This window comes from Stegostoma tigrinum, chromosome 24 (assembly GCF_030684315.1).
Source record: "Stegostoma tigrinum isolate sSteTig4 chromosome 24, sSteTig4.hap1, whole genome shotgun sequence".
Lineage (NCBI taxonomy): Eukaryota > Metazoa > Chordata > Chondrichthyes > Orectolobiformes > Stegostomatidae > Stegostoma > Stegostoma tigrinum.
Window position 1 is genome coordinate 40,282,155 of NC_081377.1, and position 24,509 is coordinate 40,306,663.

A 24,509-nucleotide genomic window follows, 5' to 3' on the forward strand; every position below is an offset into this window, starting at 1 on the left:
AGGAAAATGTTGAGGGAAACAAGTATCAGTAAGGGAAAGGGCTCTAGTCCAAATCCAAAATAGAAGTACTCAATGAATACTTTGCATTGAACTGTGTTGAAGTGGGATCAGAGAGGTGATCTTGTGTTTGAATGTAAATATTATGATGGGTAAGAAATTATATTTTAGATTGATTAATTGGCTGGACCATATTTTTTGCTGTCAATTAGATTCGACTTATACATTTCTATCAAGAGCCCTGGCAGTATTCATGGCTTTCACTTCCTTTATGGTAAAGGCAGACTTCATGACAAGAATGAGATGGGAATAGAAAGAAAGACCTTGCATTTTATAGCACCATTAACAGGTTGAGAAAATCCCAAGTACTCTTTCTTTCTGTGGATGACTGCTGTAACATAGGAAATACAGCAGTCAACTTTCACTCTGCAAGGCCTCACAAGCAGCAATGTGAGGAGTAAATACTCCCTCTAATGCTTTTCTGGGTGAGTCCCAAAAGTGGAAGTCAATACTCGATCATGCAATCAGCACGTAGGTGGCCTCAGAGCAGCTGCATGGCCTCGCAGATTTGAGGCAACACTGCTTTGAGAATGTTACAGGTGGCACGGTGGCTCAGTGGTTAGCATTGCTGCCTCACAGCACGAGGGACCTGTGTATGATTCCACCCTCGGGTGACTGTATGGTGTTTGTATGTTGTCCTTGTTTCTGCTGGGTGCTCCGGTTTCCTTCCACAATCCAAAGATGTGCAGACTGTGAATTGGCCATGCTAAATTGCCCATAGTGCCCAGGAAGTGTAGGTTAGTTGTGCTGGCCATGGGAAAGATTGGAGTGTTGTTTGGAGGATCGGTGTAGACTTGTTGGGCTAAATTTCCCATTTCCACACTGTAGGGATTCTACAATACATGTTAGTCGAGAAGTAATTATTGGCCAGGACACCAAAGTGAATTCTATTCTGCTTCTTTGAATGAGTGCTTTGGGTTTTTCACTGCATTGAAGGAACTGAAGTGTTTTGATTTAGCGATGCATCCAAAAAGTTGCACCTCCAATATCTCGTTGCAGAAGTGCTGTCCTCTCAGATAATGGGCACAAATCCTTGAAGACAATTTCTTTTGTATTCACACTAATAGTCATTAGGATATGTAATGCTTTTACTACAAGTGACCTTGACAATAACAGCATCATAGCTTTAAATGTTAAATGAGAGATATCCAATTAAGCTATTAAAGAATAGGTCACATTCTGAACGTTAATGAAATACATCGCCAGACCTGGTAATCAGTTTGCTTTTTTTAAAACTATCTTCTTTTGCTGTTTATCCATGTAAATTGCTGTGTTGCGTCTCTCTGAATGAAGAGCCTTTCCTGGGTTGCCAATTCCAGGGTAAAATTACGGCATTTTGCAGGCCGATTCCTTCACTAATTGGTGCTGATTATACCCAAGTACAATCTTCAGTGTAGCTGTGCACACTTACTCCTTCATTACCACATAATTAGTTTGGTCCATGGTACACTAATTTGTAATTCTTTGAGCAAACAGTTCAGCTTAATTGCAGTCTCCTTGCGCCTCATTGTTTATGTACCTGACTGTGGTAACATCTTAAAAACGTACCTACTCTTCCTGTTTGTCGTTGAAATAAAAATATCAATTATGGCGATGTCCTGCCAGCCTTTAATTGCTAAAGGCTGCATTGAGAACAACAAGTTCAGTTGGAGCAACAATACTGGCAATGCATGTTTGACCATGGAGCTACATCAGCCAAGCAGGATAATTGCCTTCTTCCTTTATTGGCAACAAGATCTAATGAAGGAAAGGCCACTACAAAATGGAGCTTATCCAAAATTCTGCTGTTTGTATCATAAGTTGCACCAAATCTGAGACACCCATCACGCTTGTACTGGTCTACATTGGCTTCTTGTCCATCAAATGTAAATTCTCATGCTCATATTCCAATCTCTCCATGGTTATGATCCTCTCTATATCTCTGACACCTCCTCCAATCCTCCGAAAACTCTGCACTCTTTCAACTCTGGCCATTTGTGTATTCCAGCTGCTTTGCTCTACCATTTCACCTGCTGTGCCTTCATTGTAAAAGTCCTACATTCTGTACATGTTCCCTATACTTCGGCATGTCTGTGATCCACCTTAAAATGCTTCACAAAAAAAAAGTACCAGAACAACTCATCAAGGCTCCTTGGACAGCACCTTCTCAACCCTTGACGTCTACATTCCAGAGAGACAAGGGTAATGGATTAATGGGAATGCCATCAATTACAAGTCCCCCTTCAAGCCACATAACATCCTGACAGGGAAATATATTGCCATTCCAATCCTAACAGGATTGTGGGTTTACTCAAGATGGCATCTCATCCCTAACTTTTCTAGCGTAACTTGGGATGGTCAACAAATGCTGATCCAGTCAGTGCCACCAACAGACTCATATCAATTCTTATAGATACACCACGAAAATCAATCTATCCAGATGCATCCCGGCTTGGTATGACAACTGTTTTGCCTAGGGCTGTAAGAAACTACAGAGGATTGTGAGCACAGCCCAGTCCTTCCTGCAAGCCAATCTCCATCCATTAACTCCATCTGTACTTCTTGCTGCATTGGGAAGACAGCCAAATAGTCAAAGACCCCTCCCACCCAGTTATAATCTCTTCCAACCCATTCCATCGGACAGAACATGCAAAAGCTTAAACACACAGCCCAACAGATTCACAGTCAGAGTGGCAGCCCTTGACATCGAGCCTGCATTCGACAGACTGTGGCATCAAGGGCCCTAGCAAAACTGGAATCAATGGGTATTGGGGAGAAGCTCTCTGGTGGTTGGAGTTATACCTGACACACAGGAAGATGGTCGTGGTTATTGGCGGTCAATCATCTCAGATCTAGGACATCCCTACAGGATTTCCTCAGGGTAGTGTCTTTGGTTCAACCATCTTCAGCTGCCTCATCAATGACCGTCTCTCCATCATAAGGTCAGAATGTTCAGCACCATTTGCAACTCCTCAGTTACTGAAGCAATCCATGTTCAAAAGCAACAAGATTTGGACAATATCCAGATACGGGCGGACAAGTGGCAAATAATATTTGCACCACACAAATGCCAGACTATGATCATCACCAATAAGAGACAATCTAACCATCGCCCCTTGACATTCAATGGTGTTAGCACTATCAACATTCTGGGGGTTATCACTGACCAGAAACTCAGCTGGACTCACCACATCAACACAGTGGCTGCAAGAGCAGACCAGAAGCTGGGAATACTGTGGCGAGTAGCTCACCTCCTGACTCCACAAAGCCGGTCCACCGTCCTCAAGTCAGGAGCGTGATAGAATATTGCCCACTTGCTTGGATAACCGCAGCCCCAACAACACACAAAAAGTTTGACATAATCCAGGACAAAGCAGCCCGCTTGATTGACACCACATTCACAAGCATTCACTCTCACCACCACCGACATTCAGTAGCAGCAGTGTGTAATATCTACAAGATGCACTGCAGAAATTCACCAAAGATCCTCAGACAGCACCTTCCAAACCCATGACCACTTTCGCCTTGAAGTACAAGGACAGAGACATATGGGAACATCACCAACCACCTTCAAGTTACCCTCTAAGCCACTCACCACCCTGAATTGGAAATATATCACTGTTCCTTCACTTTCGCTGGGTCAAAATCCTGGAATTCCCTTCCTAACGGCATTGTGGGTCAAACCACAGCAGGAGGGCTGTAGCGGTTCAAGAAGGCAGCTCACCCCCACCTACTCAAGGGGCAACTAGGGATGGGCATAAAATGCTGGCCAGCCAGGGACGCCCACATCCCACAAATGAATAGAAAATATAATTCAAGAACAGGTTCTTCCCGTTGTTATTAGGCTTCTGAATGAACCTCTGAAATGTTAAATTAATATTGATTTCACTCTTTGTGCACCTTCTCTGCAGCTATAACATTGTATTTTTCACTCTGTTCTATTGCCCTAATGCATTTTGTTTGGTATGAACTTCCTGTGCTGCATGCAAAACAAAACTTTTTGATGTACTTAGGTATATGTGACAATGATATATCAATTTTTTTTAAAAACTCCCATGAATGGATGAGAAAAATGTCTTTGACCAAGCTTCTCGTCATGAATCCTGAACATCTTTCTTTAGTACTTTCCCAGCCGTGGCTCCATGGGTAGCACAGTCACCTCTGACCCAAATGTTTCCTGTTTCAATTCCAGTCCAGATTTTGAGCAGAACATCATGACAAGCACTCCACTGCAGTGCAGTATTGGAGGAATACTCATCTGAGGAGCTATCCTTCAGATGAGACATTATGCTCTGCTACATGACTCTGTACTGACCTGAGCGGGTGGTCACAATAGATCCCCAATGGCATTATTTTAAAAGAGAACCGAGCAGTTCTCAATAAACATCAAAATAAACAGATTACCTGCTCATAATCCCATAGCTGTCTGTGGGAGATTTCTGCATGTAAATTGGCAGTGCTGCTTTTTGCACGATGACAATGTCTGTGCTTCAAGAGCACTCTATTGGATTAAAGCACTTTGAAATATCTGGTGATCTGAAAAAGCACTGCAGAAATGCACATATTTCTTTCTTTTCCTTCTATTGGAAGTTCCACATAAGGCAAGTTTCATTAATTTTGAGCAAGTATAATGAAAGCCCAGATTAATTCAGTCTTTCATTTTCTGAGTGCCTTGAAACAGAAAAGTGGCAATCCATCTGACCAACCTCCCCTTTATTGGTAGATTGCTCTCTCCTGTCCAATCTCTCAAGAAAGCTTTCAATTTTTGGTTTTAACAAATGCATCCAATTGCTTCCTTCACTTGTTGAGGCTGCATTCTGGAACAATTCTTCTTCAAAGTTTTGCAGACAAGAATATTGCATTTTGTGTAAACAAACTGATATGCCCAATTTCCCAGTGGGTTTCCAACTCAGTATTTTTTGTGTTCAATATTTAAACCTGAAATTGAATCCTGTCTGCCATGTACCTCTAAAATGAAAAACAATCATTCATAAACATTTACGTACAGGCATTTCACTTTCTCATGTAACTAGCCAGATAAAGGTTTTGTGTTCAGTGACAAATATGAATAACAGGAGGAGTGTGATGGAATGCACCCCACTTGCCTGGATGGGTGCAGCTCCAGCTGCACTTGAGAAGCTTGCCACCATCCAGGGCAAAGTAGCCCCTTGAGTGGCACTACATCCACAAGCATTCATTCCTTCCACCACTGACACTCAGTGGCAGCAGTGTGTACCACCTACAAGATGCACCACACAAATATACCAAAGCTCCTTAGACAGTAAACTCATGACCACTTCCATCTAGAAGATCAAGGGCAGCAAACAGACGGGAACACCACCATCTGAAATATTCCCTCCAAGCTACTCACCACCTTGGCTTTGAAATATATTGCTGTCAGTGGGTCAAAATCCTGGAATTCCCTCTTTCAAGGCATTGTGGATTTACCCACAACACATGGGCTGCAAAATTTTAAGAAGGCAGCTCGCCACCACCTTCTCAAGGGTAATCAGTGGTGGGAAATAAATGCCAGCAATGCCCATGCCCCCCAAATGTATTAAAAATGAACATTCACTTCCAGGACTTTCACTGGTGAAGCTTGCTGACTAAACTGTTCAGTGGGAACAATTTACATCGCTAACTCTCCCACATCGGCTCATTATTCAGGTTGCAACAACCTCTCCAATACCACAAGCTTTCACATGGCTCTGGTGAGTTATCTCGATAAAAACTTCCTGGACGTCAAGAGCCAATTTTATTCTCTTCATCCATTCACACTGTTTCTACCCCCGGAGAAACCCAGCAGATCAATTGGATCCAAATACCGTTTTGAAGGCTATATTCACTTGGATTTAGAACTTTTATTGTCACCAAATGTTTTGGAAAGTTAAAAGAAATAATTGACTTCAACGTTCTTCTCTATTGTAGATGGCAGGCTAACAAGCCTATAATTTCCAGACTGATGCTTTTTGGCCCTTTTTCAAGATTGAAGCATTATTATTTCATTTCTCAGCCTTCTAATATCACTGCCACATTAACTGAGCTCCACAGAATTTCTATCATAGTACCCTGTGGCTTTGCTGTAATACCTTTCACTGCTCCGGCATATTTGACATTCAGCCATTTCATTTCAATTTGGTGATTAGCCAGATCTTGACTAAACCCTCTGCCCCATTGTTTGTTGATTGCCCCCAGTTTGACAAAATAACGATGCTGTGAGGAATTGAACATGACAATGAGAATTCAAGTTCGAGGAATGGGTGGGCCCAGAGCCAATGTAGGGCAGCAAGCAAAGGGAAGATGGGCAACATAGTGCTTACTCGACACTTACTAAGACAAAGGCTATGAGGCAGCAAGGGGAATGTCAGAATACTTGAGCCTGGACCTGTAAGACAACAAGGATATGATCAGTGCATACAATGTATGGTGGGAGAAATAGGTAGTTAGCAATGCAGGCAAACAGAAAATAAAGATAAATAATTCTGAAGAAGGTTCATAATGGACACAAAACATGAACTCTGTTTCTCTCTCCACTGATCCAGCCAGACCCCCAAACCTACGATCTTTGCCCCACCCTCCCACCAAAAGAACAAAGGCAACAGACACTTCTTGCAAATTCTCCTCCAAGCCACATATCATCCCGACTTAGAACTACATCATCGTTCCTTCAGTGTCAGTGCATCAAAAAAGTACAGACGCTATCTCCCTAAGGGCACAGTGGCTGTCTTTACATCACATGGACTGCAGCAGTTCAAGAACTTTCTGAAAGGTATTTTTCAGGATAGTCATTGAAGCCAACACCCTATGGATGTGAGATTTAAAAAAGGTTTATTCCAGATTTGGATGAATAGTTGACATCAAGGAGGACTGCGACGAATTAAGACATTAATTGCTTTGCTGAATGGGCACCCAGTTGGCAAATTCTGTGACACAGATAAACAAAGCTATTACATTTTATCAAGATGAATGAAGTCATGTTGCATAGAAAATAAGAATCTGGAGGCAAAGGAGCAATGAGCCTTGGGAGTAGATACACAAATCATTAAAAGTAGTGCAACTGGCTAATAAGGCCATAACCAAATGAAACTAAGTACTGATATTAATTTCTCGAAGGACAGAAATGAAAAGTACAGAAATTATGTTGGACTTTTGTTTGATCACAATCGAAGCACTGTGTCTCATGTGTTATGGCAGCAACTGCGGTGGTTTCTCTTTGAGGTAAACTGCTGCTTCTGTGTGCTGAGTCTAAGAACCCATCCTACTAGCAGTGGTACAGGAGAAACCACACACCAGTATTAACGAGAAGAGGCATTTGTTTTAACAACAGGATGGAATTTACAGCACAATACATGAGGTACAGTTTACATTGACTAGTTAGGTATTGTGACAAAGTTATCAGGTGTCAGAGATGTCACACTTGTCATCATCAGGTCATTGGATTGTCTCCTCAAATTGCCTGCCAAGAATGTATGATGTTAACAGATTGGGAGGAGCCTAACGCAATCTCCAAATTTTAACCCTTTGAGAACTGGAACGTTAAACAATATCCTGGACAATTTCAGTTGCCGTTCTATCAAAACGATTTACAGGCTCTGGTAAGGATGGTAAAAAGATTTACAAAGACGATATGAGAACTGAATGCATATCTATTAAGAAAGAAGGAACAGCTGGGTCCAGTGACTGGGGGCCACCGTGTTCGTAGCCTATAAAATTATAAAACGTTTTGATGAAGCAAACACAAGAGAGTGTTTTCAGTTGAGGCAAAGAGTAAAAATCAAAGCAGTCAACAGAGGACAGCCCTGGAGAACGCAAATAGAGAATGCAGTCATGGAGAAGCTCAGTTAGTGTATGAAGAAGAGAGGAATCGGAGCTATGCTGATAGATAGGCGAAGAAGGATGAGCTGAAGATAAAGTGGATCATAAAAGTCAATATGGGCTGATAGTAGCAGAAGGCCTGTTTCTGTGCTGTAAAGTTTGTGTCATCCAATATAAAGTATGGATATGGGGTCAGCAATGGGCTCAGTGAAGCAGGAGTGGAGAAGGACAGTGCTATTGAGGTGAAAGCAAATGGTCTATCTAATGAACAAGATATGAGGTTGGATGTTCAGCTCAGAGTTAAATGGAATGTTGCTGTTCTATATAACCCAGCCCAGCCTGACAGGGTGACCTGAGGAGGAATATATTTTAGGTGCAGGTTGGAGGGCTGGTGACAATAGCCCTCCAATTGTTTAATTGGTGGAAACTGCAATTTTTTCCAGCCTGGATGTTGGGAACTACCTGACAACAGCAGCAGTGGAGGTACCATTAGGATGCTGGTCAGGCAGAGCTGGGAATCATCTGTAAATGTGTGTAACCTTACAGCAGGTATTTGGGTAGTATTCTAGAGTGGGATGAAAAAAAAGGAGAGGATTAATTGTTAATCCTAATTTGATTTCCAAACTACTTCACAGTGCAAATGGATATTCTCACATCTGCTTTTTAAAACCCCGCGACTTACAGCATCTGAACCATGAGGTCTCCTGCTGCTCTGGCTTTGTGAAGTAAATGCTGTCAAATTAAAGATAATTGCAACACTCTTCCACTGTCCCTCTCCCCTACACCGTATGGACAGTTAAAAATGAGGTGCAGATATCAGTAATTACCTGGAAAGCTCAGAGCTATGGAGAACAGGTTCTCTCCAGGCTGTTTTGAACAGTTTATTTCAAGATTTGTGATGAGCAGGATTAAATATACAATTGAAGATTCTAGATGTAGTTCACTCTTCAGAACCAATTTATTCAGCAAAGGAAATCACAATGTGAAAATTCATGAAAGTGTCAAACAAATATTGACAGGGAGTGTAAATGGGACAGCAGCAAATGACTGAAACAAAGATAGTGACTGATTTTCCCAAGGGATGGGGGTAGCAAACAGAAACTTTCATTGGTAACCATTCAAGCTAAGTCCATTCTAAAGGAATACTTCCCAATTATGCTCTGACATGATTTGATCAAACTAGAGAAGTTGAGACATCTGTAATTCAACTCCCTCAAACTGAATATGCTAGCTATGGCCATATTTGGGTTTTTGGTTAATTGAAGGAAGACTGTCATGTAACAAGCCAACTTGTACATTTGTGTGTTCAGGCAATGGTTTTCTCTGCAGCAAAGGTTAAAAAAAATGCGTGTGAAGAAGTAAGATCCTTATCTGGGGTTCGCTCTCTCGCCCCCGCTCTCTCTCTCTCCATCCAATTTGCAGGTTTTGAACCTAGCCTGCTGGTTTTGACCATATGCAGAAATTTTGAAAAATAATTCAGTGACTCCTGTCTTCAGAAGAACCAATAAGTCACACAGCTGTACCTTTAAACCACTTTGATGCTGAAAGACGTCAAATTCAACCCAAAGCCGATCTTTAAGGGTTGTCTATTCCTTTGATTTTACTGGATGCTAAATTGCTTGTTCTATCCTCCTGCCCTTCAATTTGTTCATGTGAGTGTGATCTTCAAGAGTGAGTGAATGATGCGTGCATGAGTGTGTGCATGAGTAAGAGTATGTGACTGTGTGAGAGAAAGAATGTGTGTGGTGTTTGCATGAGTGTGTCTCTATAAGTGTGTGTGTGTGTGTGTGTCTCTGTGTGTGTGTGTGTGTGTGTGTGTGTGTGTGTGTGTGTGTGTGTGAGCAAATTTGACTTAAGCTGGGGTAAGTACAATAATATCCCTCTTTTTCTTTGTAAAATCTCAAGTATTTGTTAGTTAAAGGTGCTGCGTCGATGCAAGTTTTTGTTGGTATTACAACCATATTAAGATGATTCAATGGCAAGAACAGTGTGCAGTTCTTTTAACGTTCAGCATCACTCCAACTCAGTTCACAGTGCTGTAGAGACATGGGCATCAAGATGAAGAAGCAACTATGACATGGGATTACCGATGGCTCAGTTTAGAAATTCATTCTCAGGGAGAAGGGGAAGGTAAAGAGTCAGGTGAGGAGGAAATTCCAGTATTTAATACCTGGACACATGAAAGTATGGCCGAATACAAAGCGGCCACGAACAGTGGAATTTTCCCATCGATGAGTGGGGTATTTTGGAACTGTATTCTCCACCATTTGCTGGATGTTTAGCTTTTAGTTTTGCTATTCTGCTTGTCTCTTTTCTTCTCAAAGTTACTGGCTCACACAGGTTTCAGCTGCTGAGTGTCGGTCAACAGTCATTACCTCACACAAATGGCTAGGCTTTATCGTTACACTTCAGCAATGTGTTTTCCAGGACTATCCCATATCATTGCTTGGATCAGTCCGACCCTAGCGCACCAACCAGGTTTGAAGAAGTCACAGTTGACAGAAAACTGGTATCTGTTTCTGTCTCAGATGCTTCCAAAACTATAGAGTGGTATTTTTTATTCACAATATTCACTCATGGGACGTCAGCACCACATTGATTACTTTTCCCTAGTGAGCTTTGAGAAGGTGGTGGTAGATGGCTTTTTGAGCCATTGCAGTCCATGTGGTGTAGATATACCCAACAGGGGCAGGCAACCGAGCCTTATGGACACCTCCACCCACTGCCTGGCCTTGTTGACGGCCGGTTTGCCAAAGCTTGTGACGTTTGGAGAAAATGGCCCAAGGTAGGCATTTAATGTCATGCTCTGCTACGTGGGCCTTTTTATCTTTCTGTCCAAGGATGGATGTGTTGGCCTTGCAGGGAGGACAACCTAGGTTTGCAAAAACAACACCTGGGCTTCAGGAGTTGTTATGAGGAAAGATTAGACAAATTAGGCCTGTTTTCTACAGAATTTAGATGGTTGGGTGTTGGTGGGATCTGATTGAAGTCTTCAAGATATTAATAGGAAAATTCATGGTTGGTGAAGATCCACTAATTCCACTGGTTGGGCTTTCTAGAGACATGGACATATCTTAGAATTAGGGCCAGGCCATTCAGAGGAGATGTTAGGATGCACCTCTACACACAAAGGTAGATATTTGGAACTCACTTCCACAAATGGCAGTTCATGCTAGATCAGATGTTACTGTTAAATCCGACTTGATTTTCTTTTGTTAAAGGAAGGTATTAAGGTTTATGGAGTTGGTCCACAGATCAGCCATCATCTCACTGAGTGGCAGAACAGGCTCAAGTGGTCGAATGGCCTCCTCTAAGACATAACTTTATTCCTCCTCTAGTGCCAGGGTAGAATACGTCCTTGGTGCTCTGCAGTGTCACACCCAATAATGAAGTGTGTGGCATACAGAACAGGAGGTGAGGTGATGGAAGTTATTGTACAGAGTGTGGACCCTCGTTGCATATCTATAAACTTATGTTGCAGAAGTAGAACTTGGCAAAAATAGGCTTATCATTTCAGCAATCAACATCCACACCGAAACGAAACTCTCCCAAATATATTTTGGGAATTGTTACCATCTTTGCCCCTCAATCAATTTCTGCCATACTTTGCAAATCTTCATAAAATATTTTGTAAAAGAAATCAAAAACCTTTGTCAGGGGTCAGAGTTGGTGGCATCAGCTTTCAGTGCAGAGAAGGAGAAGTTAATGCATCTCTGCTGGATTTTAATTCAAGCTCACGAACGGAAAGAGATATCGACCAGTGGCTTTGAATCCTGCATAGAATGAAAACATCTCCGCATCATTGGAGCTACCCTTGTTCAGTCAACATGCCAAACCAAGGCCCTGTTTGCCTGTTTAGGTGTCAGCCATGTCTCAGCGGTAGCGACCTTGCCACTGAATCAAAAGGTTACCTCACACAAAAACTGAAAGATTTGTGAACGCTGTAAATTGGAAACAAAAACATAAATTGCTGAAAAAGCTCATTTTGGGACAAAACGTTAACTCTGATTTCTCTCCACAGATGCTGCCAGACATGATGAGGTCATCTCACACGTTTGAGTTCCTCCAAGGACTGCAGCATATATCTAGGTGTGGTACTTCGATGCAATATGGACAGAGAGTGCTGCATTGTTGGGAACATTGCCTTTCAGATAAAACCCTAAACCAAAGCACCTTTTGCTCTCTCAGATCCCATCGCATTATTTCTAAGATGCGGAGGTGCCGGTGTTGGACTGGGGTGGACAATGTCAGAAGTCACACAACACCAGGTTATAGTCCAACAGGTTTATTTGAAATCACGAGGCTGTGATTTCAAATAAACCCATTGGACAATAACGTGGTAATGTGTGACAATTGATTATTTCTAAGAACAGGGCAATTGTTATTGACATCCCAATCAAAGCTTATCCTCCAAGAAGCATCACTAAAAACGACTATTTCGTCATCTCATGTTGCTGTTTGTGGGATCTTGTGGTGCACCACAATATCTACATCTTTGGCATCACAATATGCGAATTAGCTTGATGGGTGTGCAGCAGTCTGTGATAGCCTGAGATCATGCAAGTCTTGCTTTCTTTTCTAGAAAAGCATTAAACATCAATTGCATCTTTCAACAAAGGTTAGGGAGTTCTTCCAGTGTCTTGGCCAATATTCATCCTCAAACAGCTTCCCCAAAAGAAATACTTTGGGAACAGAGGTTCCTTGTTGAAATCCTGCTGTAAGTTGGATGTAAATTAGTTGTTTTGTTTGCCAATGCAGCAAGTGACAGTATTTTGTCTGAAATGCTTTGAAACACTTCTAAATATAAAGGTGTTGTGTATAATTATGAATCTACTCCTGTCTCAAGTGTGCCTGAAATCTTTGCAGTCTGGAGATTACAGGCAATACACATCAGTATTTTGATTCGGAATTAAATGGTATCTTTGTCAGGAGTGGGAACTGATTGCAAGCTTTTTCTTGATTGAGTGTGTTACTTTGAATGTGCAATTAGCCTGCTTTGCCAGTCAGAGCTCTCCAGTCCACTAAAACAGAAGCAAGGCATGGTGGATGCTGGATATCTGAAATAAAACCAAAAATATTCCAGAAACACTTAGCAGGTCTGACAGTATCTGTGGAGAGAAAGAAAATTAACCTTTCGGGTCTAAAGGAAGGGTTCTGTTTCTCTCTTCACAGATGCTGCCAGGTCTGTTCAGTATTTCCAGCATTTTCTGTTTATATCGAACAAGGATTCATACTTGCCCTGGAAATGAATGACAAAAACAAAATGTACAGAGATGTCAAGGTAGACAAACTGCTTGTTCTGCACCCATTGCTTTTCTGGAACAGCAAACAAGGATGAAAGAGAATTATTTAATTAAGAATCTGAGCACAGCTGATTAGATATCACCGAGCACTATCTGAAACAACAGCTAATGATTGGTCAAACCTGCAAATACAAATTAGGACAAATACAAACAGATCCCATCAGCTAACCTAAACTATAACAATGCGTTTGATTTTGATGATCAGAATGGAGGGCTCCCAGCTTTTGTTTATAATGACCATTAATTTTAATTTGCAAATTCCTACTTTTTCTGTAATCATTTTGCAAATGTGTATTTAACTCCTGCGCAACTTGTTCAAAATCCTTCAACAGTTTAAAAAACATTTATTAGGCTAAGTGTGCAATTACTGCGACATAAATCTTGACGTTAAACTTCTGATAAGTACACTTCTGGGTTATGTTCCTGCCCCTAGTCCATTGCTCACACTCTGCTCCATCTTGTTAGGTTCATCATTTTCTCCAGGAACAGTGGAAATTCTGTACACATTCCTCCTGGTCCCAGTTTGCTGGGGCAAGGGTCCAGGAAAATAGCAAGGAACCACCTTGAGATGGCTTCCCGGCACATCCCTGCTGCTGATGAAGTTTACATAACCTGGATCAGCTGCCCATTGGATGGTATCCCATTAGCAATCAGATTGGGCAATGAGTGCTGGAGATTCCACGGCATGCAGAGGTTAACAAAGAAAATGAGTGCAGCCCCATGGAGGGGCTCCCCCTCAATTTGAGTGGTTTGCCATAAGCACCACCTCTTACAATTGTTGTCATGTGGGCAAAACACCATAGGATCTCAAAGTTCCTGTAATAATGTGTATCCCACCTTTACAACCCGTAATGAACATTCGAGGCTGTGGATCTAGTGCTAGACAGTGATGTTAGTGTAGATGTTACAGACATGATGGGCTGAAGGGTCTCTCCTGTACTGTATGATGCTAACATGCACTGAACTATAACACAGTGTGGTCTGGAGAAACACAACAGGCCAGGCAGCATCATAGGGGCAGGAAAGCTGACGTTTCGGGTCGGGACCCTTTTTCAGAAAAAGTACATCATGTTAACCAGAAGAGACTTTCTAGTTAGACCAGGAAGTGGATTTCTTCTCCCTTATTGGACCAAGTGGACCATGTCACTTTGTCTGCTGAAAGAAGATGTTGGCTGTAATCTTCGTCATGAGGAGCAGCTCAAACAGTGCAGTGAGCTGGCACACATATACCACAGGACCCTCAGGAACTCTCAACATGTGCAGCCTCCTGATCTCCCACCGATATCAACAGCGCCCAACTCTCATGTGTGTGCTACTGATATTTCAGAACTGTCCCTCTTTCGATCCTCAACTGGGTGGTTAGGTTGGAGCAGATAACTGAGGGTTCACCCCACCTCCCCCCTTATTTGTTCCTAACATCAGGATCCCAAATCCCTCAGGTAAATGCAGCCTCTTAAGTCTGCAGTTTTGATAGCTTCATTCTGAAAGCAGGTGGGATAGCACTGCATGAAACTATATTGATTGCACCTTTAATTCTTCAGGCAAGGCAGAACTTTGCAAATAGATACTTCACACTTGTTCATCAGCGTCCAATTGCCATGAGATTTTTGTTTAAGAATGCATGATCCAGACCTTGTACAAAACCTACATAAATCTAAGCACCAGTTAAAGCACAAAGAACACATCAATATTAAACCAATCAATTGAAGAAAAGGTTGAATTGAAAAGTAGTGCTTCTTACAAAACGAATAAATGAAATTTATGCCAATTCTAAGTCACAATCATTGTGCCTGCACTCGGGATCCTGAGCCACACAATTATTCTGATACATGCCAGTGCTGTGATACATTAATTCTGTTTCTCTCCCCACAGAAGCTGCCACATCTGCTCAGTTTCTCCAAGTTTCTCTGTTTGTTTCAGATTTCCAGCATCCGCGGCATTCTCCTATACCATTGTCCCGTTTTCTGGAAGGAGCTTTGTGATGATGGCGTGCGAACATTTATAAATATGCTGTTGCTCTGCAAAATATCCCAGGTCGGTTGGAATATGTCATTTAGAGACACTCATTTAACATCACTGTTCATATTGTAGTGCAATAGTACTTTCTCCAGATTGCACATTCCAGGAGAATGCAAAGTAGATTTTGTTCGTGATGTTGGAGCTGCTGTATGCACAGCTGCTTAAAACATTGAATGCGCAGAACAGGAACAGATATTCATCCCCTCCCCCCACTGCATCCCAAAACCAGCCCAACCTGTCTCTGCCTCCCTAACCTGTTTTTCCTCTTACCCATCCCTTCCTCCCACCTCAAGCTGCACCTCCATTTGCTACCTACTAACCTCATCCCACCTCCTTGACCTGTCCGTCTTCCCTGGACTGACCTATCCCCTCCCTACCTCCCCACCTATACTCTCCTCTCCACCTATCTTCTTTTCTCTCCATCTTCAGTCGCCTCCCCCTCTCTCCCTATTTATTCCAGAACCCTCACCCCATCCCCCTCTCTGATGAAGGGTCTAGGCCCGAAACGTCAGCTTTTGTGCTCCTGAGATGCTGCTGGGCCTGCTGTGTTCATCCAGCCTCATACTTTATTATCTTGGATTCTCCAGCATATGCAGTTCCCATTATCACAGATATTCATCCCCGTTCTGTTGAACAACAAGAAACATTAAGTCTGTTTCTCTCTCTACAGATGTTGCCAGACCAGCTGAGCTTCTCCACCATTTCTGTTTTTGTTCCTATTAGCGATCTGCTTCATACCTAATGTGATAGACATTTCTAAGGGTTGATGATGTGGGGGCTGTCACTGACTTTCCAAATGGTGGGTGAGCCTATGAAAATCTGGCCAATATGAGAAAATGCACACCCAGCTTTTACAATTTGAGAGGAAACAGGTTTCACACCATTGGAGGATTTGAAATTGATAGAAAATAAACAGTTTGTATAATCTCACACAGAAACACGACACTCCAGACAGACATTCTGTCTCAGTGATTGCAGCGTTGTCAGCAGACAGGTTTTTCCTTCTGAAAAGAGTCCCAGGTGGTACACATTTAATTCTCAAAGCACTTGACTCCAATAGAATTTTCTAATACGTTAGTTAGCATAATAAGTCCCATCTGGAGGCAGTGTAAGTGGGAAATATGCCCACGGAGAAACACTGACCAGATGCAGTGTCAAAGTCCTTCCTGTTCATTCTTATTGTGATAAAGATGACTCATCTTAATGTTCAGCTGACTTTTCTAAAGCCATGAATTTAACATGAATAGATTTATATTGCTGGATCACGGAGATCATGGGGAGCAGCCATGATCCCACATGAAGTTTCCTTAAAGAGTAACAGAGTCATACAACACAGAAACAGACACTTTGGTTCAACTCATCCAAGCTGACCAAATATTCTAAATTAATCTAATCCCATTTGCCAGCATCTGGCCCATACCCGTCTAAACCCTTCTTATTCCTATACCCCTCCAGACGCCTTTTAAATGCTGTAATTGTACCAGCTTCCACCACTTCCTCTGGCAGCTCATTCCATACACGCACCACCCTCTGCATGAAAAGGGATCCGGCCTCCAGTCTGAGAAACAGCCCTCCATTGTCACCTAACTGCAAGCCAATTTTGTATCCAATTGGCTAACTCCCCCTGTATTCCACATGATCTAACCTTGCTAACCAGTCTACCATGAGGGATCTTATTGAGTGCTTTGCTGAAGTCTGTATGGACAACGTCTACCACTCTGCTTTCATCAATCTTTGTCACTTCTTCAAAAACTTAATTGAGTTAATGAGATATGAATCCCATGCACAAAACCTGTTGACTATCCCTAATCCTGGTTGCCTGTGGTTCCACACATAGGCAGCCTTGCTGATCTTTAATGGGCCCTATTAGCTCCCTTGTTACTCTTTTGCCCTTAATGTATTTGTGGAATCTTTTTTGATTCTCCTCACCCCAACTTGCCAAAGCTATCTCATGTCCCCCTTTTGCCCTTCTGATTTCCCTATTAAGCATACTCCCACTGCCGTTATACTCCTCTAAGGATTCATTCATTCCCTGATATATACACCTGGCATATGCCTCCTTTATCTTGAACAAAACCTCAATTTCTCTAGTCATCTAACGTTCCCTACACCTATCAGCCTTGCCCTTCACAGTAGCAGGAATATACTGTCTCTTGTTATCTCATTTTTGGAGGCTTCACACTTCCCAGTTGGCTCTTTACCTATGAATACCCTCTCCCAAGCAACCTTTGAAAATCCTGCCTACTCCCATCAAAATTGGCCTTCCTCCAACTTAGAACTTTAACTTTTAGATCAGCTCCATCCTTTCCCATAACTATTTTAAAATTAGTAGAATTATGATCACTTGCCTCAAAGTGCTCCCCCATTGACACCTTCGCCACCCGTCCTGTCTTATTTCCCAAGAATTAGTCAAGTTTGTTCCTGATCTAGTAGGCTCATCCACAAATTGAATAAGAACGTTTTCTTGTACACATTTAACAAATTCGTCCCCATCCAAGCCCTGTGACAGTCTCAGTGTATGTTTGGAAAGTTAAAATCCCCAACAATTACAACCCTATTATTCTTACAGATATCTGAGATCTCCTAACACATTTGCTTTTCAATTTCCCACTGACTATTTGGGGACATATAGTACAATCCCAATATGGTGATCATTCCTTTCTTATTTCTCAGTTCCACTTATATAACTTTATTGAAAGTTCTACCATATCTTCCTTAAGTACAACAGTAATGTTACCTTTAACCAAAATATCACTCACACTCCTCTCTTGTTTCCCCTTTCTATCCTTCCTATAGCACCTATACCCTGGAACATTAAGCTGTCAGTCGTGCCCATCCCTGAGCCATGTCTCTGTAATTGCTACTTTATCCCATTCCCATGTTCCCAACCATGCCCTGAGTTCATCTGCCTTACCTGTCAGGCCTCTCGTATTGAAATAAATGCAGTGTAATTCTTCAATCTTAACCCATTCCCTGCCCAGCACTTGTCTGCTGTCACTATTTAACTTGCTTCTCTACTGTTCCAGTCTCAGTCTCATCTCTTTTCTATCTCCCTCCTTACTAGTTTAAAGCCTCCCGAGTAGCATTAGCAAATCTCTCTGAATAGAACCGCACTTTTCACTTGTATTTATGAAATTGCAGTGAGATGTGTATAAGTCACCACAATTTAGCATCCTTTGCATTACTGAAATTACAAAACATGATGGAGACAAACTTTTGGACCAAGTTCATCTTTTGTTCCCTCCACATTTATGGAGTGGCTACGGGAACGTGTTGCCAAAGCCGAGGATTTCTGGACCAAACCCACCACGCTGCCACCGCCGAAACCGACACTGAAGTCACATCTTCGCTGCCATAGCCAAGAGGGACAGATTGGACCCATTGAAGCCACCGCTCAACCCATTGCCACTTCAGTCACTGCCCAGAGCTGCCACGACTGTAAGGAATGAACAGGGGTCACCATGCTGCCAACACTGAAACCGCCAGCAGGAGGAATGGGCCAGACCCACCAACAATGGAGTCTACGGTAAAGCCACAGTCCCTATGGCCACAAGGATTGGACATCCACCACGCCACCACCACAGCCACCTTCCTCTACCTTAGCCCCAGGAAAGAAGAAAAGGTGAACTTTGATACAAAAGAGAAATGAAGAAGGGAAGAATCAAACAAGACCATCTATGTTACAAGCAGGACTGTGTAATCGGTCCTATTTGTGGGATATCACAAGATTAATAGAATTATACAGGTCTATAAAGAAAGAGACCCTTCAGCCCATTGAGTCTGCACCAGTTAGAAACAAGCCCGCAGCCCCACAAGTCTTGGTTTCACAAGTGTACGTCTAAATATTTACTAAACGTTATGAGGGTTTCTGCCTCCATCACCCTTATAAGCAGTGACTCTAGATTTCCACCACTCTGTGTGAAAAAAGATTTTCCTCACATTCACTTTAAACCTTCTTCCCCCTACCTGAAACCTGCCTCTGGTCACTGAGGCCTCTGCCAATGGGAAATATCTCGTCCTTCAACCAACTCCTTTTCTGTCTGAGATTGCTGAGCAGGATGTTTTTTTGATTGCGATGCCTCTCAAGGTCATGTAATTTGGCAAACTTCATTCACTATTTAATGTAAGAGGAAGAGGTTTTGATCAAGTATCATATGGTGCGCGTAGAATGATATGCCAGTGTGAAGAAGCACTGTACACGGAATAACACACATTGAACAGCGTAGGAACTAGCCATTCAACTTCAGTGACCTGCATTCATGTTTATGGCCTATGTAAGCATCTCCCCAACAACTCAATCTATCAACATACCTCTATCTCTTTAACTTTATCAGTCAATGTGGTAGCAAGTTCCATATTCTACCTACTCTTCAGGTAAAGAGGTTTCTCTTGAATTCTTGATCGTGATTTTTAACAGCTTTTTGTTTACGGCTCGAACTTTGACATCTCTCACAAGAGGCAACATCTTCCCTGTGTCTGCCGTCTCAAATGCTTTCTCAATCTTAAAGAACTCTACTTCCTCACCTCCCCAGAAAGAGCCCTGGTGAGTCGTTCATTGAAAAAGTGGGGACAATGCAGAGTGGGGAACCAGAACTCAAATATATTGAACAAAACTGAGTCGGGTCTTTTCATTTGGCATACTGATGTTAACTAAAGCTCCACTGGTCAAAAGCCATATGAACATTCTTAAATGTAATTCAGCATCCATAGCAAATGATCAAAAGCCAGAGAGGTGGGCACCACGGGGATTGGAGGGTATTCTTTTCCCTTGCAACTCCATTTTCATTCAATTGCCTCCCCCTCTTCCCATCCTTCCCTAGTTTTGTTGTTGTACTACCCCAGTGCATAGCTCTTGTTAATTGCTGTTCAGTTTTACAAATGGGTGATCTGATGGCAGTTTAATTAAAAGAGAACTGATCAGAAACCTGTTTCAAAATGTATCTCATAATATTCCAACATTCTGAACTTTCAGCAAAATGTACTAATTCAGCAAAAAAACTGATTTCATAGAAAGACTAGTATGAATTGGTGTCCCTTAAATGTAATCACTTCACTGCTTCTGTTAGCTAATTTATTAATTATTCAGCGTTTTGGAGGTGAGTGTAAAGAGGTTCAGTTTTTCATAATAGAGTAGCATTGTCTCATCTAGTTATTTCCATTTTCTCTGTCCATATATCTTCAGCACACCAGGGAACTTTTCTCATTTCATCAGGACAGGTTTTCACAGAAGACTCTCCAGTGGCTCTCAAGAGGTCAGCATTCAGCGTGCCTTGAGCCTTCTGTGTGATAAATGAACATGATGCATTTTGTAATTTGGGCAGCCACCATTTTTAATGGCAGTATCAATCAACTCCATTACATGTCTCACAATGGGGGCAACATTGTGCAGGCATCACGTGACCCTACCCATTACCTTCCACAGCGACAGAGGGATGAGGTGGAACTGAAGATTGCATTCTCAGTACGCAGAAGCAACGACCATTGAGAAATATCCCATGAGCTAACTGGTTAATGTTCGTCAATCAAAAGAGAAGACTGTAGTGTGACCTGACTGAGCTCTTTAAAATTTTGGAAGAGTTTGATATAGTCAACATAAAAACCACTTGCACTTGAGACCAGAACTATAAGCCAGAAAATAGAACTTCACAATATAAGAAATAGTAGCAGGAGTAGACTATTTAGCATGTTAACACTTCTCCATCATTTAATACTATCTTAGAACATAGACCATAGAACATTACAGCACAGTACAGGCCCTTCGGCCCTCGATGTTGTGCCGACCTGTCATACTGATCTCAAGCCCATCTAACCTACACTATTCCATGTACGTCCATATGCTTATCCAATGACAACTTAAATGTACCTAAAGTTAGCGAGTCTACTACCGTTGCAGGCAAAGCATTCCATTCCCTTACTACTCTGAGTAAAGAAGCTACCTCTGACATCTGTCCTATATCTTTCACCCCTCAATTTAAAACTATGCCCACGCGTGCTCGCCGTCACCATCCTAGGAAAAAGGCTCTCCCTATCCACCCTATCTAACCCTCTGATTATTTTATTTGTTTCAATTAATTCACCTCTCAACCTTCTTCTCTCTGATGAAAACAGCCTCAAGTCCCTCAGCCTTTCCTCGTAAGACCTTCCCTCCATACCAGGCAACATCCTAGTAAATCTCCTCTGCACCCTTTCCAAAGCCTCCACATCCTTCCTATAATGCGGTGACCAGAACTGTACGCAATACTCCAAGTGCGGCCGCACCAGAGTTTTGTACAGCTTCACCATAACCTCTTGGTTCCGGATCTTTGCTGATCTTTGGCTGTAACTCCACTTTCCTGTTCCCTCCCTTTATTTCCACAGGGACCACAAATCTTTCTCAGCAATTCTTAAACATATTCAACAATGGAGCACCCACCACCCCCTGGGGTTGAGAATTCCACAGAATCCCAGACCATGACTGAAGTAATTTCTCTTCATCTCAGTCCTGAATGAGTGGCCCCTCCTTCTAAAACCATGGCCCACATTTTAGGTGCCTGGACTCTCAGGGTCCACTCTCTTATGCCCCATCAAAATCTTGACCATCTCAGTGAAACCATCTTATTCTTCTAAATTTCAGCGAACATTAGTCTAATTTACAGAGACTTGTATCAGAGGAAAGCCCTCTCATTTCAGGGGCCAATCTTGAGAATATTTCCAGCACTCACTCCTTCCTTAAATTCGGAGACCAAAACTGCACCCAATATTCCAGATGTGGTCTCAGGAAAACCTTGTACAGTTAAGCAAACTTCTTCATCCCTGTACACCAACCTCTTGCAGTAGAAACTAATGCACCATTTGCCTCTGGAATACCTGTTAAACCTGCATGCTGACTTTTTACATCCTTCGGATGAGCTCATCCAAGTCCCTTTGAACAACTACAAGTTTCAATCCTTTTCAAAAATGTTCAGCTCTTCTCATGAGAAAAGTGATAGCTTAAGACTTTCACTGCCATGATCCATCTGTCAGTTTGTGGCTGACTCACTTAACCTGTTTATGTCTCTGTAGCTTCTCCGCAAGCTTCCCACAGCTTCCTTTCTACCTGTACATAACTGCAAACGTCGATATATAACACTTCATCTCTTCATCCAAGTCAGGTATTACTCATTGTTTGGTGGTTAAATGTGAGAAAACACTCTCCACATTCCAGAAGTAGACACAATTCCCTAACCAAGAGTACATACATTTACTAGAGTAGCCTACTTCTACCTCAGCAAACTCACCACGATTTGACCCTTACTTATGGTGCAGAAATAAGGGCTACAATTGAACCTGAAGCATGGATTAGACAGTCGGCAAACACTCCTCTTTATTTACTGTGTTAATGGGAACTGCAGATACTGGAGAATCCAAGATAATGAAATGTGAGGCTGGATGAACACAGCAGGCCCAGCAGCATCTCAGGAGCACAAAAGCTGACGTTCGTCAGAGATGAAGGGTCCAGGCCCGAAACGTCAGCTTTTGTGCTCCTGAGATGCTGCTGGGCCTGCTGTGTTCATCCAGCCTCACATTTCATTATCTTTAATTACTGTCTTCAGTTGGGAACATGATAGCAGAGTACTCACCTTGGAATCAATTGCATCTTATTGGGAGCTGACCCAGGCTCAGCTCAGGGCTCCATGCTCAGGGTTACATGGGCAACAGGCAGACATCAGTGAAACTTTGGGGCAGAAGAGTTAGAACGTTGAGAAAGGCTAAACTTTAAGAAGGCATTTAGCATGCTTGCCTTCATCACTCAGACCTTTGCCTGTAGGAGATGGAACGTCAAGTTCAGGTTGTACAGGACGTTGGTGAGGCTGCTTCTGGAGTACTGTGTGTAGTTCTGGTTGCCCTGTTATATGAAGGATATTATTAAGCTGGAGAGGATTCAGAAAAGATTTCCCAGAATGTTGCCAAGGATGGAAGGAGAAGCTGGATAGGGTGAGACTTTTTCCCTGGGCTGTCGGAGGTAGAGGGGTAACCTTACAGAGGTTTATAAAATCATAAGGGGTAATGATAAAGTGGGGGATTTCAAGCCAAGGGGGCGCATCTTTAAGGTGAGAGGAGAAAGATTTAAAAAAGACATCAGGGGCAATTGTTTTCACACAGAGAGTGGTTGGTGTGTAAAATGAAATTCCAGAGGAAGTGATGGATGGGAGCTCAGCTACAATATTTAAAACAGATTTAGATAAGTTCATGAGCAGGAAAGGGTTGGAGGGATATGGGTCAAGCACAGGCAGGTGGGACTAGTTTAGTTTGGGAACTTGGTCAGCATGGACTGGTTGAACCAAAGGTTCTGTTTCTATGTATAGTGCTTCCCAGAGACTCAGTGAGATAACACTTGCTGAAATATTATCTCTTGTACGGTTAAAGGCTTTTATACAAACCCATTGGCCTAAATGTCATGATCCAAATTGGGACGATATACGAACTGTTGAACTATTTATGAGAAATTGCACATCACTAAGTTATTGGCAATTACAGTCTTGCAGTAGAAAGCCAATGGAATGGCTTTGCATTGATTTTCTGTTCTAATCCCTTTAAGCTGATGCATCGATGTAAGTGTGATGTAATACATGGTATGATTATTTGTCTATGGGACTTTATCAGTATGATCCACTTTGTAAATACCAGCACAGAAAATATTGCAAGTGAGCAGAAAGGTGCTCCATACTAACTAGCTTTCTCACAATGTTTAATTTCTGAGCTCAAAAATGCTGATATGCTCATATTCATATCCCTGTGGAACTGACCCCTGCGCTTACAGTCAGTAATTTTAAGTGAAAAAAGTAAAAGTGAAAGGAAGCAACATCCAGCTGCTCTTGATGAGAACCTTCAACGTATTTTAACCAGTTAGGTTAAATGTCCTCCTTGTGAAAACAAACTGCCTCATTTTAAAATGATAAGGGAAGTTTCCTTTCAAGACACTTCACTGTGAAGTGTTGAAGAAAGCAGGAGTGGGAAAAAGCTCGGGCAGAATGCAGACAGGTGACCTTGCAAGTAGACATCAGGTTGACCATTTTGAAGCCTGGACATTTAGTAAAAGATGGGTGTCTCCCCTGAGTTGCAACAAGACTTTGCTGTGTGTCAGATTTTTGGTGACTTAGAAAGTGGTTGGTTCTGACAGGGCACTGATGGCATAGATATAAATGGAAGAAAGCTTTATGAGCTTGGACATCAAGAAAAATAGGCATTTGGGAGAAGTAATGATGGGTAGAAGTTGATGCTTTGGAAGTGTGCCTAACATGAGCCAACATCATCAAAAAAGGAGAAAAAGACACTGAGAGATGAGTAAAGTTAAAACAAAAGCTTTACACTGCACAA

General features: G+C 42.2%; 1 protein-coding gene across 4 annotated transcripts in view; it reads right to left on the bottom strand.

Annotated features, from left to right (window-relative positions):
• nkain1 (sodium/potassium transporting ATPase interacting 1) overlaps window positions 1-24,509 on the bottom strand; it is a 522,606-nt gene that overhangs the window by 219,368 nt on the left and 278,729 nt on the right. The window contains exon 1 of one of the 4 annotated variants that reach the window (XM_048558123.2): window positions 6,368-6,389. The exons of the other annotated variants lie outside the window; for them this stretch is intronic. The gene's annotated coding sequence lies outside the window, so the exon portion shown is untranslated. Of the gene's footprint in view, window positions 1-6,367; window positions 6,390-24,509 lie in introns of those variants that run through there. 4 annotated transcript variants of the gene reach the window in all.